The sequence below is a fragment of the Lonchura striata genome, chromosome 4, assembly GCF_050655825.1.
Source record: "Lonchura striata isolate lonStrDom1 chromosome 4, ASM5065582v1, whole genome shotgun sequence".
Taxonomy (NCBI): domain Eukaryota; kingdom Metazoa; phylum Chordata; class Aves; order Passeriformes; family Estrildidae; genus Lonchura; species Lonchura striata.
Window position 1 is genome coordinate 12,331,847 of NC_140706.1, and position 13,693 is coordinate 12,345,539.

The 13,693-nt window shown below is 40.2% G+C and overlaps 1 protein-coding gene across 2 annotated transcripts in view; it reads left to right on the forward strand.

Annotated features, from left to right (window-relative positions):
* Positions 1–241: 241 nt before the first annotated feature.
* JAKMIP1 (janus kinase and microtubule interacting protein 1) overlaps positions 242–13,693 on the forward strand; it is a 144,069-nt gene continuing 130,617 nt past the window's right edge. The window contains exons 1-2 of one of the 2 annotated variants that reach the window (XM_085577668.1): positions 4,808–5,093; positions 8,176–8,290. The gene's annotated coding sequence lies outside the window, so the exon portion shown is untranslated. Of the gene's footprint in view, positions 380–4,807; positions 5,094–8,175; positions 8,291–13,693 lie in introns of those variants that run through there. The other variant, XM_077782752.2, reaches the window with a different exon arrangement.

A 13,693-nucleotide genomic window follows, 5' to 3' on the forward strand; every position in this document is an offset into this window, starting at 1 on the left:
CCCGCACGGAGCCGGCGCGGAGCCCGCGGAGCCGGTGCGGAGCCCGTGCGGAGCCCGCGGAGCCGGTGCGGAGCCCGTGCGGAGCCCGTGCGGAGCCCGTGCGGAGCCCGTGCGGAGCCCGCGGAGCCCGCGGAGCCCGCGCTGCCGAGCGCCCGAGCGGCGGCGGGCGCGGGGCGGGGCCGCGGGAGGGCCCGGCCGCCGCCGCCCCCGAGGGCGGGCCGCCGGTGACAGCTGGGAGGGACCCGGCGCCGGCAGCGAGGTGCGGCTGCCGGGCGGTGCTTCGCCGCCGCTCTGTCCGCATCGCGCCGGCGGATCCCCCCGGGCAAGGAGCGGGCCAGGGCTTGGCCGGGCCCTGCCGCCGTCGCCGGCCGCGGAGTGGGTGAGTGGCGGCGGGCACGCGTGGGTGATGCGGGGGCGGCGCGGACACGGGGTGGCAGGGGAGGGAGGACGGACGGCTGGAGGGATGGATGGATGGATGGATGAATGGATGGAGGGAGGATGCTGCCGCTCTTGGAGACTTTGGTCGTGCGAGGTGCCTAAGGGAAAAAAAGTGCATCCCGGGGCGGGGCGAGGCTGTGCCCCTCTCCGCTCGCCCGTCCGTGCCGGTGACCTACGGGCGAGGAAGCCCCGGGAAGGGGGCCGGTCCTTGGCGGGGCAGGGGCCGCCTGTCCCCAGGCGGGGCTGGCGGCTCCGGGCCGCCGAGGGGCCGCTCGCCGGTCCGCTGCCGGCCCCCGCCCTCCCGCAGCTCCCCCGCAGCCATCGGCGGGCGGGGGCGCGGCCGCGGAGGGGCCGGGAGAGCGCCGGGGGCTCCTGTGCTCCCCAGCCCCGTCGGTACCCGCGGCACGGCGGCGTGGCGGTCCGGAGCATCCCGGAGCATCCCGGAGCATCCCGGCTCTGCGCCCGCCCCCCTCCCGGGCTGTACCTGCGGTGCCGGGGGTCCCCGGGCAGCCTCCGGGCCGGCACCTGCTCCTGCGAGCCGGCTCCTGCTGCCACGGCTGTCCAGGAGCGAACCGAGGCCTGCCCTTGGAGTGCTGGCAGGATGAGGCCTTTTTTTTTTTTTTTGCAGCGTGCTGGCTGGCTGATATTTACATAATATCTCTGCTTAAATGTGACCTCGTCCCTAATTGGAGGTTTCCCTTCTATTTTCTATGGCAACACTACAGAACAGATCACTGGATCAGAGGAGTACCTGCACACACTGTAATTTTTCTCTCTTGGTTTCCCATCAAGACTGGTTTGTTCTAGTGGATGGGTGAAATTTTAAAAAAAGTTCTTTCCGTCAGCTCTTAAAGCAGTGGCTAGGCCTGCAAGTCACTGTAGATTTGCAGGATCTCTAAATTAGAGAGGATGAACACAGGCTTAACTAACTAGTAAGAATTATTTTTGTTAGGTATTTATATATTTACTAGCCTTACTAATGACTTCCATGCAATACACTGCTTAATCAAAACAACCCTAAGAAATGATGTTAATTATAACTGACTGTATTTATTTAAAAATTAATAGCATTATTAGAAGAAGAAAGAAAAGAAATTTTGTAGAGGGGAAGGAATGAATCACTTCATTCAGAGATTTTTATTGCTCAGTGGGATCCCTGCCCTGTGCTTAGAACCCATCATGTATAGACAGTAATGTCTCTTCTTACATGGTTGGTCTCACTGACAGTAAGCTTGATGTGCCTATATATTTATGCAGGAGTTGGATTCTGTAATGCTTATTAGGGTCTGCTGTGTTTCATCTTGTGAGATGCCAGCTTCACTTTCAGGTTTTATATGGCAAAGGGTGAATATCTTTGTGTTGGTTTTCCAAAACGTGCTGAAAATAAGTGTTTTGTGATTGTTAGACACACTAATTCATGGTGCATTTAGGCAGGAAGGTTTTTCTAAAGACCTTTAAATTTTGCCTTAATTATCTTTTGACATGGTGTTTTTGTTCTGCATTGAAAAAACACATGCCTTTTTGTTAATAATGCTAAAATTAGTTACTGTGATACAAACTGGGATACTGTGTATGGCATAGAACATTTGTTTTCTGTCTCTGCTCTGTTTCTACTTCTTGGTTCACTGGGATGACTTTGTTTTGTGCACCTGAGGTAGTGTGGGTTCTTTTGAGGTTTGAGCTTTTTTTTTCTGGATGGGTGCATATAGGTTGTTAATACAAATCTAATCTTTGAATAGATATTTTTGACATTTAAACAGAAGGGCCAAGAATCTTGGAACTTGTGGAAGAGGTGATTCTTCTTATGGGTGGAGAGACCATTGCTGGGAGAGGTGCTCTACAAGTTCAAGGAGGCCATCCCTGGGACTCCTTCATTGAGGTACTGGGGTTTGTCTGCTGCAGGATGAGACACAAGTACCAGAGGCCATTGGTGTGGAGATTTGCCTAACATATTTAAGTTCTCCTGCATGTAGATAGAGGCTTTTTATTTTCATCTGCTTTTTGGAAATGCTCTGCTCTGAGCAATGCTTGCTCTCCACTTAAATGAGTGCTCCTTTAGTGTCTTAGATTGTTGTTATGGGAATGCAAGAGTTGGAAATATCCTCAAAAGAAGCCATGTGTTGAATCTGAGGTATAAATGAGGCTTGAACTGAAAGAGATGTGCTCTATTAAAATGCTAATTCCAAGACACAGTGATGGAGCAGACGTTTCTTAAGATTCTACTCTTAGAGGTCCCTCTCATTCAAGCTCATGTTTTGTTTTCCATAGTTAGTACATTTATGTCCACAGCACCATCTTTGTTGCAGTTCATCCCAGCTCTGCTGTCAGTTTCTGCCTTTAAATATAATTTGTCAGCAGCAAATGTTTGTAGTTACTTCCATGTATAGATTTTTTTTATTGTAGAACATTTTGGTTGGATTATGATAGAAGATGGGAGATGTAGGAGCAGCAAGTATATAAAGAAAGAAATGGGCCTGGGTTGTATTTGTGGGTTGTGCAAGGCCAGATGGAGCTGGCATAAATATGTGTCAGGTTGCTGAAAATACTGAAGAATGTGAAATTAGATTGTCCCTTCATATAAAAGCAAAGTTGGTTGCATGCTGCCTCTGTGTAAGAGGATATTTGGTCAGGTACAACTGATTATTGCATCTCTATTTCTTAATTTTGAACCAAAGTTGCTTTGCCATCAATCAAAGGGAACATCAAACCCTTCCTCATGTCCTTGTCTGTAATCCTGATGTTTTTTCTCTCAAACTTCATTAACTGTTCTGCTTCATTTTGAAGGCACAATATTCAGAATATAGACAAAGCCTTAATTGCAGCTTTGTGTACTGATATGCACAAACACATTCCATCTCTTGTTTCTCATTTTAAAAAAATGCATATTTAGAACAATTGTTAATTTAGGGTACTTAGTGCAAGGAAATTCCATTTCATGGTCATTGTTTTCTCATGTTACAAAAATAAAATATCTTGAGTTAATGATCTAAAAAAGTGGGTTTTTTTCCATCTTGGGAAGTTTTACTGTTGCATGCAAATTTTGTTTCTTCTGTTTAGTTTTTGCTAAGGTTTTTTAAAATAGAAAATTTTAGCAAACTATCAGCCCTAACTTCAGTAATAGGGAAAAATCTATAGTAGTTCAATCAAAGTGATGCAGATTCATTGTCAGTGAGGCAAGATGGAACCACTGTAGTAGCTTAAACTAATTTTTCATTCATTTTTTTTTCCCACAATACTTCCATCCTTTGCACATTATTGTAGATCATAGAACTTTGTCTTGGGTAGATGGAATGCTTTTGTAGGTCTTTTTTAGAAATCATTAAAACTTGGTTAGTTACTTCCTTACTTGCAATATTTCATCACATTGTTTGTCTAATAAGAATGGCAGCTGAAGAGAAGCTTCTGCCATGTGCAGTGGTGGGTGAGGTCTTCCCCTTTTTCTCCCAATACAATCCAAGCTCATAGATCTGGCATTTAATTCCACAGCTACCTTTGGATTTGATGCATTCTTTCTTTTCCATCTAGGCTCCCACCTGGAGCTGCTAAGTTGGACAGGAGTGGATAAGGTGCTTGATATAGTGAGGAATACAGTGGGAATTTCTTTAGTTTATTTTTGTTCTGTTAGTTCACAGAAACTTGTATCTTGTTCACAATGGGAAATTACATGTTGATGAAGACAAAGATACAGAGTGGCAATTTCTAATTTATCTTAATATCCTTGGTTTTAAGAGAGGGTTACCTAATGCACATTTTCTAAAAACATAAACATATATATACATGAAGTTGTTTTGGTGCTTTCCTGTTAACATGCTGAATAACCCAATGAGTGAAACCAGCTTCTGGAGGTGAAAGTGAAATTGAATCATAAATCACTTAAACTGTGAAATGTTTAGAAGTAATGAATAGACTTTTTTACAGTAGTTATATCATCCTTAAAAAGCACAGTCAGCACTGGTTTTCTTTGCTTTGACTTTGTTTTTAGTGGAAGATGGCTGAAGGACATCTTTGTTTTGTTTTGATAATAAGAGAACTTTGATGTTAATGTTAATTAATTTGTTTCTTGCAGATGTTTTTAAAAACCTATATATCTGCAAGCTGGCATTCTGTAATGAGTATAAAATTAAGAGAGGAGCTATTTATATTAAATGTATTTGTTTATGTGTTTCTTACTTGTTCCCTACTAAATGTGGAATGTAGCCACAACTATAGGAGGATCAAGATGTCTCTCCTAACTCTTTGAAGGTTTCTGTTTGGTTTTCTTCTCACTCTTAGCCCATGTTGCTCATTATCTAGCACCCTACCTTGACATTAAGCGAAATGAGAGCTGTTTCAGAAGGTATGTTTTTTTCATATTTCGTAGTCCATTTAAATTTAACTTGAATTTGACAGGACATTATGATTGAAAGCTTTGAGTAGCCCCTGTGATAGCTGTTACCTTTCCATCCAGGAAGGAAGTGTCAGTAGAGTCACAGAGCTGCATTTTGCAGTTTCAGTTTTGATTTAGCACTGATGCTCAGCATGTGCTGCAGATGAAATGCTTGGCTTCCTGGGTGTAACCTCAATAAATGCTGTCCCTTTGGCTATGGTCAGCATAGTTTTCAGCCTTCATTGTGATCATTGTCTGCCTATCTGATTGCTTTGACTTTGCTGTGCAGGTGAGGAGGCGATTTTTTTGTTTTTTCCCTGTGTGTATAACACACTAAAATTTAATCCTAACATTATTGATTTATTTTAAGGTGAGGTGAGCCAAGTGGTATGTTGGTGCAATTGAAACTGAGGTGCTACTATTGTTGTTATTATTATTATTGTTTGTATGATGAGAGTAAGAGCAAACCATTGCAGAACAATCCTCTGTGGATTCTTCCAAAATTATTTTATTCCTCTTCTTCAAAAGTCAGAACAAGGAACATCTTATCTAACTAAAGTAGACTATTTTACTAAGACTTTCCAAAATATCAGTGATTATGAGGCTGATATTTTCTTTTCTTTTTCTGCTTTCTATCCAGAGCAGTATCCAGCATCTGGTAGCTTTTTATTTATTGCTCTGTAAGGCTTCTGTTTGTGCAAAAGGTGTCTAATATTTTGTGTTTCTTCTCACTAGCTTGCATTTGAACTACCACCCAAAGATACAAGCCTTGTTTTCTTGTGAACTGCTAATTCTCTGAACAAGCTTATTATCCATGTTTGTAAATACTTGTGGTGATGTGATGTGTGTCTACCCTGAGTCTAATCAGGACATGTTTCTAGGGTGAAGGTTTTACTCATTCTGTTTGCGTTCTCATTCTGTTTGAATCCATAAGATAAAAATACTTCCTTGCTTTTGGAGTAACTGCTTCCTTTCTGCACTCTCTGAATCCTGTCAGAATGGAGAGAGTGTGTTGGGAGGTGCTCTTTCTCTAAATTGCTTAGAAATGAGAAATGAAACCCCAAGAACAGACTTTTGTTTTCCATATCAAGGTGGAAAGCAGTACTTTCACAGTGTTTTTACCTGATGTTGATCTACCTGAGTCACATCTTGGCATTTCCACCAATCATAGAACAGATCATGGCTCAATCATTTATTGCTAAGCTTGTTAGATATAGACTATATTATAATTATACTCTGCTAATTTAGTGTGGCAGACTTTTATTTCTTGTAAAATAATTAATTACTTTTTCCTCTTGAAACATTTTCTGGACTCCCTAGTTCTTAAAAAAATGCAAATATCTGCAAATACATTTTATCCCAACTTCTTACATCTATGTTCTTTGAGAAGCACTCATTTTAAGGAAGACAATTGATAATGTATCTGAACTATGGCAAAGAAAATAGTTCAGCTGACCAGTAAGGATGATGGACTTATTTCTCACACAAAGACAGACTTCAGCTTCTCTGTGCACCGTAATCCTTCTCAAGGTAATCATCCTATTAGCTTCTGCATGAGGCTTTGGCCTCTGCTATGTAGGATGGGAAGGAGGATGGGATGCTGTGCCCCAACACTTACTGTCTGTTCTGGTAATCCTGAGTTTTTTAGTAAAATTACAAGCTCTTACTAAAAACTTAAATTACATTTGCTGTAGCCTGGCGTCCTACGGAAAGGAGCCTTAAATGCTTCTGCTGCAACTGAGTCACCTATGACTAATTTTTGCATTTGTTGGACAATTCCAAACTATATGTGTGAAATGGTTGAAGTCTAGAAGATAAATCTCCTGTTCCAGAACTTAACACATATGTGCTTGCAGAGGTTACATGAGCCTTTTTTCTTTTATTTATTTTTGGTCAAATCTCACTGATAAATGGCATGAACTTGTATTCTTTACAATGAGTCAGCTTGAAAAATGAATCTTTTGGACTATTTTGTTCCTGACAACTCACTATATCCTTTTAAACTCATTATATCCCTCTATTAATGTTTTCTAGTTTGGTTTGGTGACAGGATTTTTTTTGTTTGTTTATTTTGGGTTTTGTCTGGCTTTGTTTGGATTTTGATTTTTTTTTTTTGCAGATTGCCATCATATGCTGAAATTTCTCATAATATTTTAGCTTCTATATTTGACCAGCCAGGAGTTTGGAGCTATTACTACCTCTTGCAGCAAAATTGCAAAGCTTTCCTGCATTCAGCTAACTATCAACCCCGTCTTTGTGTCAATAACAAACATTTTGTGTATATATTATTGCTTGCAGATTTAATTTTTTTGCTACTCTCCACTGTGTAAGAAAGCCTGAAATATGTAGAATTTTTTGTACTTTTCCCTCCATCTTTTCACCTTAGCCTTTACTAGATTATGTGTAGTCTAAAAAGCAGATGCCTACTTCTGCATCAAAAAGGGAACTGTAACCATAGCCATGATTAGGTATATCTGAACTAGATTTATTAAGTCTATTTAGTGAGCCATTAGGAATTGGTTAAAAAAGCTGTGGTTTTCAAGAGTAAAAGTTTAAATACTGAGAATTTTGTGTGTACTTAGAAAATACTCCAAGAATTAATATATAGATAAATCTGCTTCATCAGGCTATCTAATGAACCAAGTGAAATAGAAGATTCCTGCATACTAGCACTTTAACATAATTACATAATAATGATAAATTATGCTTTACAAGGGGTTGTGTTGAAGATGTGTCTGATTTAAACAGTGTTTAAGCTCTAATTGCAGCACTTAGTGTACTTAATATATGTATTTTCCAGGAACTGAGGAGAGGCTAATCCTTCAAATAGCACAAAAGCCAACACAGGATTCAAATTATTTACTGTTTCCTTACATAAAGCAGAGAAGGATCTAAAACCTTTAGAGGGATGTGTTCCCTATCACTTGAGGTAATAAATACAGTGCATTTCTTAAGATTTAGATCTGTAAGTATAAAATGAGTAAAGCAGAGCTGTAAATATCACGACTGTCAAGAATTATAATTCTAATCTGCAGACCACCCCCCCCCCCAGTACATACTGCATGTTTGCTCTTTTATACCCAGTTCAGTATGTCTAGCCTTTGCACATCTGATGCAAAAATGCATTGCTGCTTCAGCTGCTATAATCAGCTGTAACTTGCATATGGACTAAGGGAGCTGGAAAAATTCAATGGTGCTGCACTGGAATGCTGTAAGTGCCAGCTCCTTACTGGGAGGTGGGACCAAATGTGTGAATCTATCACAGCATGAAGCCTAGCACTGTGGAATAACTCTCCTGCTCTAGTTATCTCAGATACTCTGGAATAACGTCTCTGTTTCTCAAGGAAATTATTTTTTTTTTGTATATACAGCAGGAGAAGGAAAAATTAAAATGAATGCTGTATTCTGATCTGTCTGTAAGGGAGTACTATTTCCATGGTCAATCTTCATGTGAAAACAAGTCTGAAGAAACTGTATGGGGAGTAGGTAAGTCAAGAATGGTGAGAAAGATGCAGAAGGAAATGAGTGAGTTAAAAAAATATGCTGCAGAGAAAATAAGAAAGAGTGGGTGTCTGTGTAGGCAGCTTTGTTGATGTCAAAATGCTACATGTTCTTATTTTGTTGTGTCGTGATGGAGGAGTACATGTTCTGCACAGATTAAGCCATGTCATTCTGTTTTCTGATATAATTTGTGGTTTTTTTATGTGGAAGGAATCATAAAATCTGAGATACTGTCTTTAACAATGAAGCTGTGCAATATGAAACTCTTACTTTTGGGGTTTTTGAATTGCACAAAGCATTTTTTCTTTTTCCTGTTTCATAGTGCCTGGGATGCACCCCACCCTGTGGGTGATAGAAATGCTGTCATGGCTTCTCCCTTGCAAAGGCTGTAGATTTTAAAGTAGAAAAGTAAGAACCCTCTTGATACTGACTCATTTGATTCTGATCTCAGCTACAGTCTGTATGACATGGATCCATCATCCAGACATTCATCACCTTTATTGCATGAGTTCTGAATTAGCACTGGATGTAAATAACACCCAGTCTAGGCAGAGAGGTTGACAGTAGGAGTTACACTCATTGTGGCCCTGACCTCTGGGCATGAGAAGAGCTTCTACAGTTTTGGGGCTTTGATTACATATGTATCATTATTTAATCAGCAGTAAATAATCAGAAGTCTAAGGTTTGGAATTTTTTCCCCAGCTTTTAGCATGGCTCATGCTGCAGGTGTTTCAGACTGATGAATCCTGCCCTGAAAAGTGGGACTATATGCTTGTATGTATCCCAAGGATTTTAGTAGACAAATGTGACTTTGGAGCCACAGAAGAAAACTTCAGTGATTGAAGAAATGCAAAGACTTTCTTCTGTGCTGCTAACTCTCTGTATTAGTGTAAAACTAACACAGTACACTTATTAATTACAATGTCGATAAATATAATCAGGTTGTATTGTAGTTCTGAGACTCATTAAACCTACCTGTGAGCATCCATGTAACAAAGCTTTGTATCATCCATACCTGTGTTGTTAGGACTTCATTGGTTGTCCTTAGTTTTGTTTTCAATTTATGTGCCAAGCCCTTTCATTTGAACTGCCCTAGAATTTATTTCTTGGCATTTTTCAGTAGGCTTCAGTGTTCAGGAGCTGTATTCATCATCCACTGATGCATTTGACTTCCAACTGTGTGTGCTCTCTGTTTGAGTCTGTTCTAATTGGTGGCAGACCTCGGACCTGGATGTTTTCCAGGAGACAATGTGAAAGGCACTGGAGATGCACAAGCAAAAATTCTTTGTTTCTCAACTTAGAGTTGTTGACTGGTCATGGAGGAGATCTGTGTGCTAACCTGGCAGACCACAGTTGCTGGCTATGTGGTTTTGCCTGTGTTGATAATTGCTATAGATTCTTGATAGGCTGACACTTTGGGTGCAGGACAGGGAGTATATGACTACATCCCAGTCCCTAGTAGGTTTTGGATGACAAGAAATGGCTCTGCCTTTGAAGTAGGGGAGGTCTCACAGTCTGTACATGCAGTGTTTCCCTCATTGTTGCCAGTGGGAAGGCTAAAGCAATAAAGAAGGCAGTAACTATTGCCCTGGGAGTGCTGGTTTATCAGTTCACTGCAAACCTGTGAGCTTCCAGCTGGATATTTGGAAGCGAGTGTTTGGTGCAAGGCTGCAGTGAGTTGTGCAGGTGGTGGGTGCTCCTGCCTACTCAATAAATGAAGAGTCAGTTTTGAGACTGGTCTACAGTTTCCATGTTGCATGGAGCACATAAGCAGAGATAATAATGCTTGTGCTTTGGTAGCTCTCAGCAGACCTACATAAGTTTGGAAATCTTCAGATGGTGTGCATTGGGTGCAAAGCTCTTACCTATTTTTGCCAAATAGGTTTTAACTTTCTGTAAATAACATATCAGATTGTCTTTCTTAATGTTTTGAGAACTTTGTTGTTAGTTTTTGCTGTGGCTTTAAAAACTGTGCTTGGCTCCAAGGTGTTTGGTGGAAATGCTGCATGTCACATTGATTTAGGTGGCTGAAGGTGCTGCATGCAAACACCATTGGTGCGGGATTGTGGTCATTGCTGTCCTCATTGTAACTTGCTGTGCAAAGAACATATATGCAACTCCAGAGGAAAAAAGACCTCACTTTTTGGCTTTATAAAAGGCACTGTTACAGAGATGAGAAACATTTCATTTTAACATAAATTTGGGAGAGGTCAGAGTCAACCTGACCTTAATCTGTTGTAGTCAACTGCAGGCCTGTCCTCCACATGTGCTTTAGCTGGATATCAGCTTAGAGATCTGTGGTACCCTAGAGCTCTGTCTTGTAACACTTCTGGGGTGACACATAAAATTGTACTAGATTGGTCAAACAAAACATCAAGAGCAGAGAGATGGCTTGAAACACGTGTTAAAATTCCTGAGCAAGGCTTCTATGACTGTTAATAATTTCTCCTCTATTAAAAACTGTCAAGTAGTTCTGGATTTTTTTCCTATTTTCTTTCAGGTAAATATTTTAAGTGTGCTCCACTGAGATCTTATGACTCACTGACAGCAAAAATCATTCCCTTTGGAGTGTGGTCCTGCATATGCACTCACCATTCTGACTGCAGATCCCCTGGGTTGTTCCTGGTCTCCTTTCTTTGGCCACTTCTATCCTTTTGACTTACAGCCAGTTAAACAAGACCAGATGTATTCTAGCTTGACACCCCTTTGCAGAGACATAATCCCATTGATTAAGGAATACTTATTTTTTTCAAATATTTTAAAGCATGTCCCAGCACCATCTTTTGTGCTGTACGAAGATTATACATTGGAGCAGTATATTTTCTGATTCTCTGGTTAACTAATATTCTGCATTGTGGTATCCAGGGTTGTTTGACTTAGGTGAGCAAGATGTTGGAGAAATGGTGGCTGAAGACTTAAATGCTGTTTAAATAAACACAAAGTAATAAACATCTCAGTCCAAGAGGAATGTTGGAGATGAGTTGCAGGAAATCCTGACTTGTAGAGCTATAGAGTGGTAGTAAAGACTGTGAACCCTTGGTTCTGTCATCTGGGCTTCAAACTAGACTGGGTACTACCTATGCAGGTGTGAAAATGAAGCTTTATCCTATAACCAGGCCAAGCAGAGGTTCAAAGGCAGCTCTGTGTTGGCATTATCTTTTTTGCATCCTGTTAGTAGTGTTTTTGCTAATAAACAGTTTAGTGCAGTATGCAATGTTGGTCTCAATGGGACTGTCAGGTTAAAACAGTGTTTTGTTTTTGGCAATTCATAGTTTCAAGCAAATAAATTAAATATCAAAGCTTCATTACTTAAGAATTTCCATTAAATTTTGTTTCTTTCTCTGGTTTGGTAGTAGTTTGCTGTGGTGCTTGTGTTGAAAATCATGTAAACAATCAATTTTTTTACTACAATTTCTAAGAACATTGGGTTTCACAAGGGCCTTAACCTGCAGTATGTGGTCAGACTTGTATATTTGAGTGATTTTTGCCTTGCGTATTCTGTAGTGATGCTGAGCAATACAATTCACAATTGATGTCTACATCACTGCAGCTAGCAAAGAGACAATCTGCCAGTTGGATCAGAATTTGACTCTACTTCTGTTCCTGAGCATGTATGTGGGGAATAATAGTCTCTGTGCTGAGATTTATTTCATCTTTTAATGCCAAGGGAATTTGATTTCCTGCGTCTGTGTTTGGAGTGCTGGCTATGGAAATATGTCAAGGAGACAAAACTATCGTCCTGTCCCTGATAAGGCAGAAAGCAGTGTACTCAAAACTGATGGTTGTTTAGTTATTGTTCTGCCTATCCACATGTCAGGAAAGCAATAAATTCCTTGGTCATACTTCTGGACAAGATACTGAGCCAGTAGGAAGATGCCACAATTCACAGTGTTGATCTGTAAGCTGGAGCTCAGCTTTGGATTTTCTAACCTGGCCAAAAGTAATTCTATTTCTGATAAGTAGAATTTATAAGCTGATGTTTCATATCACTGTACCATAATCTGCATATTATTGTATACCTAGTTTTTACACATCTTTTTTCTTCATAACATGATTTCTCACTTATTGAGGTTTTCTTCCTTCTTTATTCATGAAGCACCTAAGCCTCCTGTGTAACTTGAATTTCAGCTCTTTCCGGTATGTTTCATTCTGCATTTCATTTTTACATAATTGCTTCTTTTCTTCCATTGAGATTATCTTTCTTTGTAGGATAGAATAAGTATTTCAGTCTGCATAGATCATCTTGCATTTGTGTAAGACATTTTCATGAATATTCATATGTCTTTATCTTATGCATTTGTAATAATAAATGTTAGTAATCAGATTCAAATTTACCTTTATAATGCTGAAGAAATATATTTTATAATATATTTTACTGGTGCTAAGCATGGAAATTATCTTTCTGAATTCAGTATCTGCTTTTTACTTCAAGAGCATGTCATGTTGGATGACTTTAAATTTCCAGAGTATTTACAGTGTTCTTGTAAAAATTATTTTTTCTGAATTGCCCTTACATTAAGAAAAGTAATCTTTTCTTATTTCTTTAAATAGCAAACTACTTATTTTTGCTCTCAGTTAGCTTACTACTTGGATCACTAATACTTTTTCTCTTTGAGTGAGTGCAACCACCCTTCTAAATTTTGAATATGTTATAAATACTTTATTCAGAGCTTGAGACTCATTCAGCATGCTGAGTCATTGTTTAATGGCAGGTTTTCTACTAATTGTATTGTTTTCTTCTTGGACATACAGATTAGTCTTCTTGAGCTAATGCTAAAGAATGCTAAAAATCAATCTTTTCGTTTACAGAAGCCGCGTTCATAGAAAATTAACTTTTAGACATTCCCTTCCCAATCTTTCCCCTCATTGTGCAGAATATGATGTACACAAAGATGTAGCTGCTTGTGAGATGGTTCAGTGCCTGGCCCCTTTTCTGCACTTCATCTGAATGACCGGGCCATTGGTTGGTGGAGGGTTCACATCTCCCTCTCCCAGAGAGAGAGCTGCATTAGGATCAATGTATTTCATGTGGACAGCCAAGCCAAGGACAAAATTACTGCTAGATTGGAGGCCACTGTTTGTTGTTTTCCTGTCATCAGTTTTCTAAAAAAATATTTGAGTAAAATTAATGTAAACAGTTTATCTTTGAGTCACGTCTGTATTTCCTTTGTGAAGAGCTAAATTAGTAAAAGCACTTCACACTGGAAAAAAAAAAGCTTTAGCTTTGCAGGGAAATAATTAATATTTGAAGCTAAGATACCATGTTTATGGTCTATTGGCCTTGTGTGGTTTTGGGAATGCCATGTTTCCATGCCTAGTATGGTTGCTCTGCTCTGAATCTTGAAATCTGTGGACCTGATACAGTAACAGAGAAAGACATCTGAGTGC